This window comes from Manis pentadactyla, chromosome 2 (assembly GCF_030020395.1).
Source record: "Manis pentadactyla isolate mManPen7 chromosome 2, mManPen7.hap1, whole genome shotgun sequence".
In the NCBI taxonomy this organism is placed as follows: domain Eukaryota; kingdom Metazoa; phylum Chordata; class Mammalia; order Pholidota; family Manidae; genus Manis; species Manis pentadactyla.
This window is the reverse complement of record NC_080020.1, coordinates 31,781,890-31,799,378: the sequence shown is the minus strand read 5'-3', so window position 1 is coordinate 31,799,378 and position 17,489 is coordinate 31,781,890. Positions and strand designations below refer to the sequence as shown.

Below are 17,489 nucleotides of genomic sequence, written 5' to 3'. Positions count from 1 at the left end.
ACTATTAATAGATACCCAGCTGGAAATGTTTTGAAAAATAGCAGCTGAAGCCCACTTATTGGAGTGCAGGGCACAAATCACATAACATATTCAACACCTAAGAAGCGGGTTAGATGGTAGAGAACATAGTAAGACTGTCAGGTATTCACCTAATGAAATTAAGCCGAAGTATTTCAGTAAATAAAGTTGTACACTATTATCCTGAAAAGTTAAACAAAACAGAACACTAGGAAGTTCAGTGCTTTTGCACTTTGTATGTCAACATTGATCCCAGATCCCTGGCCCAATCTAGACATTCAGCTCTTGACTTGGCTATAAGCTTTTATCTTTACAACCTATTAACAACAGCTGAAACTTTCCCCACCATAAAGATTGTCATTATTTGATTTGTCCACTCCCAAAGTGTTTTCAAATCATTTAATCCTCAGTTTATCAGAGACAGTTGCCCTGGATATTAGTTTTTCAATTAAACTTAGCTAGGCAGTAACCTGTACTTTGAACTAAAGTTGTTTATTTTTATACCTTTGGTGTGGCTCTTTGATGCTGTAAGGACTCGCATGATATCTTGCATTTGTGTGTGAATTTCTAGAATCCTCTTGCATTGTTATAATGGCATAGAAATCCTCCACTAACCGCTCTTTTTCCAAATCCACATTTATCCTAGCATACTGATGAGTCCAGGAAAATGAATTGATTTCTTTACTTCTGTAGCAACTATAGAAATAGTTGATCTTTTTGATATGAGTAACAGACTATCACAATTGCAATCAGAAAATAACGGCTTGACTTAACATTATATACAGTCATTAAAGGAATACCTTGGTGAATAATAATGAGTGACCTAAGTTAACATGTTGAGTCACCACTACGTGCTAAAAACCATCATATATATTTTATATGTACTAGCTCATTTATTCCCCCAAACAACCCCATAAAATTGACAGTTGCAGTTGCATAGACACATTTAGCATGGGGATATTAAGATCTTTCTGCGGCCATAGGCAGTTTTTCTCTTCAAATAAACCCAAAACCACATCATTTCAAGTACATCAAAATGTACCCATAGTTGCCATTAAATAGAACTTTTTTGATGTAAATTTCATAAAAATGCTCATTGTTTTATTATACATATACTATTTATTTTGCTCTTGTGATTTAAACTTTATTGTGTTCTTTAGAAGTGTGATGGTTAATTTTATGTGTCAACTTGACTGGATTATGGGGTGCCCAGATATTGGGCGAAACATTATTTAGGGTGTTTCCAGATGACAGCAGCCTTTGAACTGGCACACTCAGTGAAGCAGTTTTCCCTCCCCAGTGTGGGTGGGTCTCATCTAATCCAGTGAGGGCCTGAACAGAATAAAAAGGTGGAGGAAGGAAGAATTGGGCCCTTCCTGCCTGATTGCTTGAGCTGGGGTATCGATCTTCTCCTGCTCTCAGTGCTCTTTGTTCTCAGGCCTTCAGACCTGGACTGGAATCTACACCATTGGCTTCATGGGCCTCAGGCCTTTGCACTCAGACTGAATTATAACCACCAGTTTTCCTAGGTCTCCATCTTACAGGCTGCAGATGGTGGGACTTCTCAGCCTCTATAATTGCATGAGTCAGTTTCTTATAAAAGAATCTTTCTCTGTCTCCTCTGAAGAACCCTGACTAATTCAATAATTGCATAAGATTGAGCTGGATCATAGACTGTAATGTAGCTTTTGTCATGCATGCATCACATTTGGTTTCGCACAGTATGCATTCCCATCTCCAACAGCTTTGTGATCCCTTGAGAAGCACCTATGCCAGAGGCATTGTGGAGGCTCCTAGTCCATGAAACAGGTCTGCAGAACTCACAGGACAGTCAGTGACCCATTGGGATGCGGTTCTAGGCTGTTTGAGAGCCAAGAGCCTGCCCTCAGCTACCTCTCAGGACCATTTCAAAACTGTTACTGAACAACTACCATCTGTCACCACTGCAGTTAACAGGGGCTTCCCTACGACATTCTTAGGAATGCTTAGTTCTTAGCCATTTGAACCTACCTATTTTTAACAAGTGATTAAAAGGAACAATTATAAGACTCAATAAGTCAAGGACAGTTATTTCTGTTGGTTTATATTGTGTACACTCTAGTCCTGGCTCAAATCTCCCCTTCCTCTGTTAAGAATTCTATGAAAACTGCCATGGAAAGAGCAATTGCCTCTTCTCAAAGAATTCCTGTTTTACAACTTTTGACAATGCAAAACATGTGCACATAGAAAATATATTACATTTATTCAGATGTACTATCCAAAAATGAGAAATGGAACTTTATATGTAAAATGAACCTCAAAAGCCTCATATTTTTTGTTCTATCCAAACTTTGTGCTGAGCCTGTTTCTTTGTCAGATCCAATGACAAAACCCATTTGCTACTGTCCTTACTTGTGGCTATACTAAGGCTCAAGAAAGAATCAGTCTACTGCAGCCAGTGGCCCTTAGCTCTGCTATCCTTTTAAGGCAATTTTGGGGCAGGGGAAGGAGGTTAGAGTAAAGTCTTCTCACATTTAACAGGCATCCATATGTCTGTGGGATGAGCACAGCCTCCTTTGAACACCTGAGCTTGGCTCCTCAGCTTTCTCAGAACTGTAGCAGCATTTGCTGTGTGTCTTAGAGGAATGTGCCTATCCTCTGTTTATCCCCATTATCTAGCACAGTGTAGGCACTCAACAAATACTTGCAAAATGGCCACAACACTCATTTGGTACTGAACACACACTACCTGTGATTTTATTTTACCTTGGAGACATTCATCCCATCTCTTCAACTAGGTCTTAGGCTCTGTGTGAGCAGGTGCAAGGTCCGTATGGCATGGATTCAACTTCAGGTTCCCAAGGCTCCTACTGGACCCATTTCCACCTGGTACTGCTACTAAGGGAGGATTCATTTATTAATAGAGAACTCCTCCTGTATTACATTACATCCTAAATGAATGTCCAAGATCATAATTCAACATTTTTTTTAACTGTACCTCTTCAAATAAAAGAGCTATGCTAGTAAAAGATTGCTATTTGGACCCAGTACAAATACTTTTTCAAGTAAAATGAAATCAAAAGGCTTGTGATCTCTTCCCCAGACCAGGGAACCAGACTATCCTATAAATAAGGGGCTAAAAGCATGTGGGGCTCACAGGCCCATGGCCAGAGTGATAGAGCTGAGATTTGTATCCAGGCATTTGACTCTAGAACCCATTTTTAGCCACTGTGCCTTAGAGTATTGTTTTCTCAATGCCAGGCCAGTATGGCACCTGCTAAATGGCAAGCCAGTAACAATCAGAAGGGCTGGGCTCTGAGAGACAGAAAAGATGGGTGAGTGACAGGCTCTGGATGTGGGATGGAAGTAAAGGGCAAGACATTCATGCTCCCTTAGCTTCCACCATCCACACAGATGCCCTTTGACTTTGTTTTTGGACTTTGTCCTCAGGGGCCCATATATGTCATACCTACTGGAGGACAGACCCATAGTTGTGAGTTCTCAGGGGAAAGTAGCAAAATCTTTCAAAACCTCTCATCTTTCATGCAAGTGACCTTGGGCATGAAACCCAATCTCTCTCATGCTCAGTGTCTTTCTCTGAAAAAAAGGGATATTGATAAAAACTTCATCTTCTAGGAATCCTGGGAAATTAAATGAGATCTCTAGCACATTAGCAATCAGCAGATGATGGTTAATAGAATACTATTATGAGTACTGAAATATTCATATTTTTTTTGCCTCTTATCCAGGTCTTGTATGATTCTTAAAAAAACAACCTTTAAAAAGAACTTACTGTAAACTGGAAACTACTGAAGCTGTTTTTATTTGATCACCAGAATTTCTCTATGTGGTAGGGACTATTCATATCTGATATTATAGATGCAGAATCTGAGATTCAGAGAAGTGAGGAAATTTTCCTATGGTCACACAGCAAAGAGGGGGAGCCAGTCTTTGAATTGCCATGTCCCAGCTCTGGAACCGATGCCTGTGCCCACTCCTCTAGGCTGTCTCTTTCAGCAGGCTAAGTCACCCTCTACTTACTCTCATGAAATATGAACAAAGTAACACTAAGGGTGCCATTGCTCCTCTTCTAAAAACAATTCCCAGAGATATTGATACAATGAGATGAGATATTTATAATTTTTCAAAAGACCATTTCTTTCTAAGTACCCCTGGGCTTCTGATTTTCACACCATGTTTTGCTTCCCCAGTAGCTGCAGAGTGGACAACCATCCATCAGGATGAATTCCCCCATCCCATCCTCTATCCATTCTTAGATAATAAATTACTCTCAATTTTATTATTTCAAAAAGGTTTCTATTAAAGCCATACCTACTGATTCCTTCTTTTGACACAATATAATTTACTGGCAATAAATGTTCATAAATAGTTTGAGTGAAAAATCCATAAAGCCATTTCAGCTTTATTTTAGGCTCCATTTATGTCCCTCAAAAATGATTTCCTCAATGTGTTTCCATTAGCTGATTTTCTGCCCAAGAACTTAATTCCACACAATCAATTAGGAACTTATAAAGCATGTGACAGGATCTATCTAAAGTACTTTGACTCACCATTAAGATCAGCTCAGCAGCTCTTTTTTTCCTACAAGCAGAGGTAGGGGGTAAACTTGTCCAAAAATTTCAAATGCACTCCGTTGCCACAGTAACACAAGCCAGCTTCTTTCTGGGGAGGGCACTCAAGTTCAGAGCGCAGTTTGGTCATGCTTTCCCCTCAAACGACTTGAAATCCAGTCCTATTTATGTGAGCTTTGGCAAATCAGACAGCCTCTACAACCTCTAATTTTCTCAACTGTAAAATGAGTAATGGGGTGAGAGGCGTCAGAGCTAAATTGTTCCCCCTCCCCAAATCTAAGAATCTCAAAAGATAACAATCTAATCAAAACAGCTGTCCTTAGCCACCTTCATTCCCTACCAGGAAAACAGAGCAACCCTAGAATATCAAAGAAAATTGATAAAATGTTTCTGAGTGTTTAAAGAAGAAATAAAGGTGAACAGACTTCTGTCCAACTCAAATTGTATTTCATTAGTAGAAAAATTACCAGAAAATAAACTTCCTAAGAGATAAAATAATAGAGGGAAAAACTTTTTACAGAGGCAACTAACTGAAAAAGCAAAAAACCTTGTTTGTAACCCTTTGAAACTCCAGAATTGACCTGGGGAAGTTCAATTTTATAAAAAATAATAAACATTAAAGCACCTAAACCTATACATGATAAATATAGCCAAGAACTAAATACTGAAAGGAGATTTTAGATCTACAAAATTTGACATAGGACAATTGGGCTTGAGAGAAACATTAGACACAAAAGAAAAAAATACTATTATATGTTATAAGTAGTAAAATTAGAGACAGAAAATGTATGATGAATCAAATCTTTTTTATATGTGGATAAAAACTGATCTTATAGATGATGATTTCAAGAAAAACTTTTTAAAGGCCAGGAATGATTTAAGTGTACTGTTTAGAAAAGTGATTAAGGAATTTAACTAGCACAATGAATGAAGTTTGCACTGGCAAATTCTTTCTTGACGTACATTTATTATTATTGACATAATTATGTTTAATGCATTTGTATTAATGAACATAGAGCAAAAATAATCTTTGGGTTTAAACCATGGGGCAAAAATATTCAATAGGTTCAAAATGCAGAGTTAAAAATATCTGATGGCCACTGTTTGAAGTCCAAACATTTTAATTTATCTAATTCATCTTGCTTGAGTAGGTATAACCTGAATGATGACCCTAGATAGCAACCATATTTTATTTGGTAAGAATATATTTATATCCAATATTAGATTATCTATTAGAAAAAGGATGCCAATCTAAAAAATGGTGATGAGACCATAGGAGAAGGATGATTTGATATCCTGAAATAGCAGAGAACTGGGAAACCAAAGATCTTATTTTTAGTGCCAGTTTTACATAAGCACATTATGCAACCTTTGACAATTTGCCCTCTCGTCTTTTTTCCACATTTCTTATACAAAGTTGGGGTGGGGATTAGATGATCTATAAGGCTACTTCCAGCCCTGCAATTTACAGTCTTCCAGATGACCGGGTTGGATCAATAGACCCGGAGAGGAGCACGGTGGGTTTGAAAACCCAATAATTAATTGAACAAATACGTCCTGAGTAGAAGGCCCTAGAGATGTAACAAAGAAACAGAGTCCACAGTCTAGAAGAGTACAGTACACTCTAGTAGTGTACACTGACTAGTTAATTAGTAATAATACACAATAATCACAAGTAAAAATACACAATAGTGACAAATAGTGATAAAGCCTTGAAGGGAAAATCAAGCATATAACTTGGAATCATAACATGGTTCTTGCAGGCAAGTTTCTCCCTGAGAAAGTGAAGTTTTGCAAATATTCATTAAATGATTAGGCATAAGCTAGTTAACAGGGGGAAATAGCAGTGGAAAAGATAATGCACAGACCTCAGGGCCTGGGAAGTTGAAGTTAAGAAAGATCAGTGTGGACAGACCATATTTCACAAGGGCGAGCAGCATGGGATGACACTGGAGAGGTAGGTTGGTTGGCCTGGGTAAATTAGAACCTTGCAGGCCATGGCAAAGTTTTTAAGCAGGGATCTGACTTGATTAAGTTGGCATTTTTCAGAGATCACCATAGCTGCATGTTATAGTCTGTGTGTTTGTGTCCCCTCCACAATCATGTGGGGAAACCCTAACCTCAACAGAACCCCACCATGCTGACACCCTGAGCTCAGACTTTCCAGCCTCTAGAAGAGTGAGCAATAAATTTCCATGGATTCAGCCATCCATTCTAAGGCTCTGTAATAGCAGCCAGAGTGGACTGGGACACCAAGTCAGGTCAAGCAAATGACACTCGTGGAGGGGCAGGATAGACAAAGGTGAGGCAGGGGGAGAAATGGTGGTAGGTTGGACTAGAGAATTGGCAATGAGAATGGAGAAGAGCTAATAGGTTAGGAGATGTTTAGGAGAAAAATCAATGGCATCTCATGATGCTTTGGACCTGAGAGAGACTTAAGGTGACTAGCTTGCCCAGGGGAAGAGCTGAAAGGGATGGTTAGAGCCAAGACATTACACTGAAAGCCAGCAGTGCTCACGGCAGCCTTACACTTGTGCAGGACAATCCAGCTGTTGTCATATTTGATACTGGAATTGTAATTGAGATTGTCTATACTTAAAAGAAACTGTTCTGAATCCAACTATATTTTTCCTGTGAAGGTGCAGGCAAGATGACAAAGAAAATTTAAATTAAGTCTGTGCATTGACAAGCAATATTTTTATTTTTTATTTTTTTAAACTTTTTATTTATTTATTTATTTTGGTATCATTAATCTACAATTACATGAAGAACATTATGTTTACTAGGCTCCCCCCTTCACAAAGTCTCCCCAACAAACCCCATTACAGTCACTGTCCATCAGCGTAGTAAGATGCTGTAGAATTATTACTTCTCTTCTCTGTGTTGCACAGCCCTCCCTGTGCACGCCCTATATTATACATGCTAATCGTAAGGCCCCCTTTCTTTTCCCCCACCCTTATCCCTACCTTCCCACCCATCCTCCTCAATCCCTTTCACTTTGGTAACTGTTAGTCCATTCTTGGGTTCTGTGATTCTGCTGCTGTTTTGTTCCTTCAGTTTTTCTTTTTTCTTATACTCCACATATAAGTGAAATCATTTGGTACTTGTTTTTCTCCACCTGGCTTATTTCACTGAGCATAATGCCCTCTAGCTCCATCCATATTGTTGCAAATGGTAGGATTTGTTTTCTTCTTATGGCTGAATAATATTCCATTGTGTATATGTACCACATCTTCTTTATCCATTCATCTACTGATGGACACTTAGGTTGCTTCCATTTCTTGGCTATTGTAAATAGTGCTGTAATAAACATAGGGGTGCATCTGTCTTTTTCATGTAAATTCCTTAGGGTATGCTGCATTCTTAGGGTAAATTCCTAGAAGTGGAATTCCTGGGTCAAATGATATTACTATTCTGAGATTTTTAAGGAACCCCCATATTGCTTTCCACAATGGTTGAACTAATTTACATTCCCACCAGCAGTGTAGGAGGGTTCCCCTTTCTCCACAACCTTGCCAACATTTGCTGTTGTTTGTCTTTTGGATGGTGGCGATCCTTACTGGTGTGAGGTGATATCTCATTGTGGTTTTAATTTGCATTTCTCTGATGACAAGCGATGTGGAGCATCTTTTCATGTGTCTGTTGGCCATCTGAATTTCTTCTTTAGAGAACTGTCTGTTCAGCTCCTCTGCCCATTTTTTAATTGGATTATTTGCTTTTTGTTTGCTGAGATATGTGAGCTCTTTATATATTTTGGATGTCAACCCTTTATTGGATCTGTCATTTATGAAAATATTCTCCCATACTGTAGGATGTTTTCTTTCTTTTGATGGTGTCCTTTGCTGTACAGAAGCTTTTCAGCTTGATATAGTCCCATTTGTTCATTTTAGCTTTTGTTTTCCTTGCCTGGGGATATATGTTCATTTATGTCCAAGAGATTTTTGCCCATGTTTTTTTCTAAGAGTTTTATGGTTTTATGACTCACATTCAGGCCTTTGATCCATTTTGAATTTACTTTTGTGTATAGGGTTAGACAAGGGTCCAGTTTCATTCTCTTACATGTAGCTGTCCAGTTTTGCCAGCACCAACTGTTGAAGAGGCTGTCATTTCCCCATTGTATGTCCATTGCTCATTTATCATATATTAATTGACCATATATGTTTGGGTTAATGTCTGGAGTTTCTATTCTGTTCCACTGGCCTGTGGCTCTATTTATGTGCCAGTACCAAATTGTCTTGATTACTATGGCTTTGTAGTAGAGCTTGAAGTTAGGGAGCAAGATACCCCCCATTTTATTCTTCCTCCTCAGGATTGCTTTGGCTATTCGGGTTCTTTGTTGGTCCCATATGAATTTTTGAACTATTTGTTCCAGTTTGCTGAAGAATGCAGTTGGTAATTTGATATGGATTGCATTGAATCTGTACATTGCTTTGGGCAGGATGGCCACTTTGACAATATTAATTCTTCCTAGCCGAAAGCATGGGATGAGTTTCCATTTGTTAGTGACCTCTTTAATTTCTCTTAAGAGTGTCGTGTAGTTTTCAGGGTATAGGTCTTTTGGTTTATTCCTTGGTTAGGTTTATTCCTAGGTATTTTATTCTTGTTGATGCCATTGTGAGTGGAAATGTTTTCCTGATTTCTCTTTCTATTAGTTCATTGTTAGTTTATAGGAAAGCCACAGATTTCTGTGTATTAATTTTGTATCCTGCAACTTTGCTGAATTCCAGTATCAGTTCTAGTGGTTTCAGAGTGGAGTCTTTAGGGTTTTTTATGTACAATATCATGTCATCTGCAAATAGTGACAGTTTGACTTCTTCTTTACCAATCTGGATTCCTTGTATTTCTTTGTTTTGTCTAATTGCCGTGGCTAGGACCTCCAGTACTATGTTGAATAATGGTGGGGAGAGTGGGCATCCCTGTCTTGTTCCCGATCTCAGAGGAAAAGCTTTCAGGTTCTCGCTGTTCAGTATGATGTTGGCTGTGGGTTTATCATATATGGCCTTTATTATGTTGAGGTACTTGCCCTCTATACCCATTCTGTTGAGAGTTGTTATCGTGAATGGATGTTGAATTTTGTCGAATGCTTTTTCAGCATCTATGGAGATGATCATGTGGTTTTTGTCTTTCTTTCTGTTTATGTGGTGGATGATGTTGATAGATTTTTGAATGTTGTACCATCCGTGCATCCCTGGGATGAATCCCACTTGGTCATGGTGTATGATCCTTTCGATGTATTTTTGAATTTGGTTTGCTAATATTTTGTTGAGTATTTTTGCATATACATTCACCAGGGATATTGGTCTGTAATTTTCTTTTTTGGTGTGGTTTTTCCCTGGTTTTGGTATTAGATGTGATGCTGGCTTCATAGAATGAGTTTGTAAGTATTCCCTCCTCTTCAATTTTTTGGAGAACATTAAGGAGAATGGTTATTATGTCTTCTCTGTATGTCTGATAAAATTCTGCTGTAAATCCATCTCACCCAGGAGTTTTGCTCTTGGGTAATTTTTTGATTACTGATTCAATTTTGTTGCTGGTAATTGGTCTGTTTAGATTTTCTGTTTCTTCCTGGGTCAGTCTTGAAAGGTTGTATTTTCTAGGTAGTTGTCCATTTCTTCTAGGTTTTCCTGCTTGTTAGCATATAGGTTTTCATAGTATTCTCTAATAATTCTTTGTATTTATATGGGCTCCATTGTGATTTTTCCTTTCTCATTTCTGATTCTGTTGATGTGTGTTGATTCTCTTTTTCTCTTAATAAGTATGGCTAGAGGCTTATGTATTTTGTTTATTTTCTCAAAGAACCAGCTCTTGGTTTCATTGACTTTTTTCTATTGTTTTATTCTTCTCAATTTTATTTATTTCTTCTCTCATCTTTATTATGTCCCTCCTTCTGCTGACTTTAGGCCTCATTTGTTCTTCTTTCTCCAATTTCGACTTTAGACTATTCATTTGAGATTGTTCTTCCTTCTTCAAATATGCCTGGATTGCTATATACTTTCCTCTTAAGACTGCTTTTGCTGTGTCCCACAGAAGTTGGGGCTTTGTGTTGTTGTTGTCATTTGTCTCCATATATTGCTTGATCTCCATTTTCTTTGGTTGTTGCTCATTGATTATTTAGGAGCATGTTGTTAAGCCTCCATGTGTTTATGAGCCTTTTTGTTTTCTTTGTAGAATTTATTTCTAGTTTTATGCCTTTGTGGTCTGAGAAATTGGTTGGTAGGATTTCAATCTTTTGGAATTTACTGAGGCTCTTTTTGTGGCCTAGTATGTGGTCTATTCTGGAGAATGTTCCATGTGCACTTGAGAAAAATGTGTATCCTGTTGCTTTTGGGTGTAAAGTTCTGTAGATGTCTATTAGGTCCATCTGTTCTAGTGTGTTGTTCAGTGCCTCTGTGTCCTTACTTATTTTCTTTCTGGTGGATCTGTGCTTTGGAGGGAGTGGTCTGTTGAAGGCTCCCAAAATGAATGTACTGCATTCTATTTCCTCCTTTAATTCTGTTAGTATTTGTTTCACATATGTTGGTGCTCCTGTATTGGGTGCATATACATTTATAATGGTTATATCCTCTTGTTGGACAGACCCCTGTATCATTATGTAATGTCCTTCTTTATCTCTTATTACTTTCTTTGTTTTGAAGTCTATTTTTTCTGATACTAGTACTGCAACACCTGCTTTTTTCTCCCTGCTGTTCGCATGAAATATCTTTTTCCATCCCTTGACTTTTAGTCTGTGCATGTCTTTGTGTTTGAGGTGAGTCTCTTGTATGCAGCATATAGATCGGTCTTGCTTTTTTATCCATTCTATTACTCTGTGTCTTTTGATTGGTGCATTCAGTCCATTTACATTTAGGGTGATTATTGAAAGATATGTACTTATTGCCATTGCAGGCTTTAGATTCATGGTTACCAAAGTTTCAAGGTTAGCTTTTTTACTATTTTACTGTCTATCTTAACTTGCTTATTGAGCTATTATAAACACTGTCTGATGTTTCTTTATTTCTCTCCCTTCTTATTCCTCCTCCTCCATTATTTATATGTTGGGTGTTTTATTCTGTGCTCTTTTGTGTTTCCTTTGACTGCTTTTGTGAGTAGTTTATTTTATTTCTTCCCTTTTGTTAGTATTTGGTTGGTCTGCTTTCTATGCTGTGATTTTATTTTCTTTGGTGACATCTACTTAGCCTTAGGAGTGATCCCATTTAGAGCAGTTTCTCCAGAATACCCTGTAGAGGTGGTTTCTGGGAGGTAAATTCCCTCAACTTTTGCTTGTCTGGGAATTCTTTAATACCTCCTTCATATTTAAATGATAATCATGCTGGATACAGTATCCTTGGTTCAAGGCTCTTCTGTATCATTGCATTAAATATATCATGCCATTCTCTCCTAGTCTGTAAGGTTTCTGTTGAGAAGTCTGATGATAGCCTGATGGGTTTTCCTTTGTAGGTGACCTTTTTCTCTCTAGCTGCCTTTAAAACTCTGTCCTTGTCCTTGATCTTTGCCATTTTAATTATTATGTGTCTTGGTGTTGTCCTCCTCGGGTCCCTTCTGTTGGGAGTTCTGTGTGCTTCTGTGGTCTGAGAGGCTATTTACTCCCCCACTTTGGGGAAGTTGTCAGCAATTATTTCTTCAAAGACACTTTCTATCCCTTTTTATCTCTCTTCTTCCTCTGGTACCCCTATAATGTGGATATTGTTCCTTTTGGATTGTTCCTTTTGGATTTTTAAGTAAGTGAGTTGGGGTATGTTTAATAAGAGAACACAGTTCTCTTAATATTGTTTATTTCCTGGAGATCCTTTTATATCTCTGTGTCAGCTTCTATGCGTTCCTGTTCTCTGGTTTCTATTCCATCAATGGCCTCTTGCATCTTATCCATTCTGCTTTTAAGTCCTTCCAGAGATTGTTTTATTTCTGTAGTCTCCCTCCCAACTTTATCTGTTAGCTCTTGCATTTTTCTCTGCAGCTCCATCAGCATTGTTATGACCTTTATTTTGAATTCTTTTTCAGGAAGATTGTTTAGGTCTATCCCCCCAGGTTCCCTCTCAGGAGAGGATGTCTGTGTGATTCTGGTCTGGATCAAATTCTTCTGCCTTTTCATGGGATAGAGGTTGTTGTGGAGAGTTAGCACATGTGTCAGCTGGGAGAACGTCCCTTCTTGCTAGTTTGTGGCCTTCCTCTCCTGGGAGAACAGCGACCCCTAGCAGCTTTTACTGGGCAGCTGCGCACAGACAGGGTCTCTGATTCTTTCCTGGGCTGCAGTGGAGCTCTGCGCGGTTGCTGTGGGCATGGCCAGCCTCAGACTGCAGCTCTGCTATGGCGGGGCCACACCGGAGGGGGAACGGGCTGGAGGTTGTGTATCGCCATGAGCGGCCTCTGAGCTTCCCTGTTGCTCAGGGGTTTAGGGCACCCGGAGATCCCCGGGATTCCCAGCTGCTGGGCTGAGTGCACTGGGATGCTTCCGTCCAGCTGTGAGGCCTCTGTCCCTTTAAGACTTTCAAAAAGCACAGGGGCACAGTTGCGGGACCCACTTGCAGGTTTTACTGTCACGTTTCCCTAGTATCCAGCACCCCACGCACTGTGTGTCTGCGCTCCCAGTGTGGATGGCTAGGGCTGGGTGTTTAGCAGTCCTGGGCCCCCTCTCCCTCACTGCTCTGACTCCTTTCCTCCTGCTGGGAGCTGGGGTGAGGGGCACTCGGGTCCCACCAGGCCGGGGCTTGTATCTTACCCCCTTCGTAAGGCACTGGGTTCTTGCAGGTGTAGGTGTAGTCTGGCTGTTGTACTGTATCTTCTGGTCTCTCTTTTAGGAATAGTTGTATTTGTTGTATTTTCAAAAATATATATGGTTTTGGGAGGAGATTTCCGCTGCTCTACTCACGCCGCCATCTTGGCTCCTCCACAAGCAATATTTTTTTAAACTATAAATAATGTTTCAAATGCTTGAATCATAAACATTGTCTTCTGTGCAAGATAATTTTCTGGTTACTCCAAACCTTTAGGTAAATACTCATTCATTTATCTCCCATTATTTAAAATCTTTCTAAAATACGTGAGATAAGGTTTTTGTTTATGTAAATCCAGGCTAGTGAACATGTGTACATTTTGATATCTAAGTATTCTTTAATGTCTGAGACCCAATTTCTGAAAACTAATCTCCTCTATATTATGTTGTCTACAGTAGCTATAAGAGGGAATTGTGGGAGAACTGGTCACAGGAAATTCCTCAGAAACAGTGGTTTTCTGTTTATTTCCTTAGATGAACTTTTGGCTTTCTCCAAATAGTCATATACAGTGAAAAATTATTTTTAAGTAAGTGAGTTGGGGTATGTTTAATCTAGGATTTGAAAAGAAACTGAGTCATCAGTGAGGTTGCAGACTTTCCACAGATTTCAGGATTAAGCACTTTGAAGATGGCTGTCAGCTCCTGTAAACCTTCCCAAACATGAGCAATACACAGATCTGAGACAGTAACTTTGAATGGGAAAAGTCACTTGATATAATTTAATCCCATTGTGTCTCCCTGGCTGCTGGTGGCATTTAATAAACTGCTAATGCAAAATGTCTGTAGTCAGTACAAGTAGTTCCTAGGATACATACCAAATATTTTCTTTTTAGGAATTAGGACAAATTGTCCTAACCTAAATTAGTTTATTTAACCACTATTTATGGAGGTCCTATTCCATCAATGGTTTTGTGAGGAAAACAGACTCATATTTCCCTCTTTATGGGATCACAAATTAATAAAAAAGTTGAAATATATATTAAATCTCTAGCTATTTCCAAGTGTTGACATATTCAGTGTCTACAAATATTTAGCAATTGCCTACTACAAGTATGCACAATGCTAAGGCAATACTGAGTGTGAAAATTTCATACCTGCTCTTAGGGAGTTTTATTATGACTAGACAGACAGATATTGGAGAATGAATTTAAAGTTATTTCTTTAGTGTCAATTATTATAAATCATGCATTCTCAATGGGGGGTGATGTGACTCCCAAGGGCACAAAAATTGGTTCTTGGACTGCAAAATAAATCTGACTCAATCTGCGTATAAAGCACAGATATATGTACAACACATGAAGAGATCAATAATAGACCTGTGATACTAAAATTTCATGGGAGGAAGGTGATTAGGGAAAATAAAAGTCTGAAATGATTCCTGAGGAGGAGGATATTGAAAAAATGGCTGAGAAATACTGTGTAAATTCTATGAAGTGGGACAGGGAGTGGGTGGAGCATGGAGAGGGTTGCTTGTCCTCTCACGGAGGATCTGTGCAGGCTTCTCTGGGGAAATGCGGTTCAGTTGAGATCTGAAGGAACAAGAGTTAGTCAGGCAAAGCGGTGGCTCTGATGGAGGCAGGTGGAGGGGCCCACCGGGAAGGAGGCCATGGGAGGAGAGCTCACAGGGGCAGCACTGCCTCCAGGAATGGCAAGGAGATGAGCAGGGCTAGGGTGGAAAGAGCAAGGCTGGCATAAGGTAGGATTGCTGAGGCAGTCAAGGGCAAGACCACGTAGGGATACGTAGGCCATGTGAGAGTTTGAGAATTTTATCGTAAGAGGAAAAAGAATCCATCGAAAGGCTGTAGATAGGAGAATGCTACGATCAGATACATATTTTTTAAATACTATAGTGGAGACACTAGACTGGCTACTTGGATTCTGAGCCCCGGCAGGGCATCCTCCTTGTCTTTGTTAGCCACAGAGGCTAAAACACCGAGCTTCTTACATTTCCTTGTGGCTAACGGTGGCTTTGTGACACCATTTTGGCAAATCAGACGTAGATAGAACATTTTATTTATCTCCCCAAATAAAAAAGCAAGCCTAATAAAAAAGGTTTTTTTTTGCTCTTTACACTTTTCCTTCTGAAGAAAAGAAGCAATGCTTTGAGGCACAGCAGCCCTATGTGGCCATGAGAGTAAAAGTCATGTTAGTAAGGGTGTGATAGGAGGAAGGGTGGAGGGATTCAGTTCCTTTAGGATACACTGCTCTGCTGTACCAGCCCTGGGAGACTAAATGCAGAATTACAATGACATGATAAATACAAACCCGACTTGTTTAAGCCAGTGTTTGTTGGGCTGTCTGTTATTTCCAACCAAATATAATTCCAATAGTTATAGGACCTGACAACACTCTGTATAGAATGCATTCAGGGGAATCAAAGGCAGATGCATGGAAATCAGCCAGATGACTATCTCAGTGGGCCCAGAGAGAAATGACAGTGGCCGAAATAACTTATGGTGAAAAGATATGAGAAGGGTAAACATGAGAGTTATTGAGAAGGCAGAGCTGAAATAACTTAACGATAAATATGACGTGCGCAGGGGGGATGAGACGTTCAGGTTTTGATAGCAGGGCCAGGGTTCAGTTCTGATTCTGTTGAATTTAAGCTATCTGTGGCTTTCCAGATTAAGATGTATACATAGGCAACTGGATGCGCAGGTAAACACCTCAAGGTAGAATTCTACACCACTGGTACATAGATTTAAGAGTCATTGACATACAGATGGTCACGAAAACCAAGAGAATGGGTGACATGATCCAAGGAATGCTGAGAGTGATGTAAAATGAGAGCCAAGGTCAGGATTTTAAGGGATTCCACATTTGAAGTTTGGGTATAGGAGGATGAGCCATCAAAGTAAACTGAGAAGACATGGCTAGAGATGTAGACAGGAGGCCAGGAATGGGGTAACTTAGGAGCCAAGAGTACAGAATATGTCAGGAAGGTGGAAGGAGTTATTGGTGTTTAGAAGTAAGAGGAGGAATTAAAATGTTTGTGAAATTTAGCAACATGGAAATCAATTAAATCATAGGAGCCACTATATGGAGAACAGGAGGCAGACCTATAGGCAGAGGAGTGAATGGGCAGTGAGAGAATGGTTCTAGCAAGTTACCACTTTTTGACAACAGTAAGACAGCTGAGTATTGGATACTGGATAATCAATATTGAAGAACCATCTATGGTTAGTAACCAGACATGTAGGGGCACCAGTCTGCTACGATACAGGCTGGGTAGAGACTCATGTGCTCAGCTGCTTTGATGCAGGCATCATGTGTGGATACTTGGGCTCATTTAGGTTGGGGATTTGAATGGATATGTACATTGAAAGGAAGGTGTAACATGTATAGGATTCCATAGGAAAATTATGAAGAGGAATATAATACTAGGCAAATTATTTAGCTTTTTCTAGCCTGCTTCCAAGTTTGTGGAATGGAGATAATAGCATTTCTTTCATAAAGCTATTGTGAGGAGTAGAGAATTTATATATATGTGCAGTGCTGTGTGTGCCTGGCACAGCAGAGTGCCCCAAAAATGATAGCTACCATTACTTATTAATAAGACAGATGATGTTGATGACAGTATTAGAAGATAAGGCCAGAGAGACACAAGAATATTATTAAATAACTTGAATGTTAACAATGGAGAAAAACAAAATAAGACCTGTTCCCATCCAAACACTCTAACAGTTTAGCTGAACCGGCCATACCATCAAGGTGCACTTTTTAAACATTTGTATAGAATACAAAACCACAGAGCAATTTAAGATTCATGTATAAAAATATTCTGGCAAGATATGAAGAATCAAGCAGTTTAATGAAACAAACTCTACTCTAGAAACCAATAGCCCAGAACTCGCAGTCTGTGTATTATTCATCCAAAACTGGAAAAAGTAAAAGAACCATCCAGGCAGCAAGTGACCTCATTTCAATTTCTTATGACTACACTATTTGAGAGTAAATGAAACTGTACAATAAAACAGAACTTCAAGTCCTTGGTTTTGTTAACATTGATGGAACACTGGAAGAAGGCAGCCTCTGAGTAGGACAGTATATGAACAATGAGCCGAGAAGGCTGCTGGATGTGACGGCAGAGCTGGCCAGAGACCCCTTGGTTCTCAAGGGGTGTGAGATGA

General features: G+C 39.3%; 1 protein-coding gene across 3 annotated transcripts in view; it reads right to left on the bottom strand.

Moving 5' to 3' along the window:
• The window catches only part of SGCD (sarcoglycan delta), a 546,854-nt gene that overhangs the window by 98,260 nt on the left and 431,105 nt on the right, over positions 1-17,489 (bottom strand). The gene's annotated exons all lie outside the window — the stretch shown is intronic.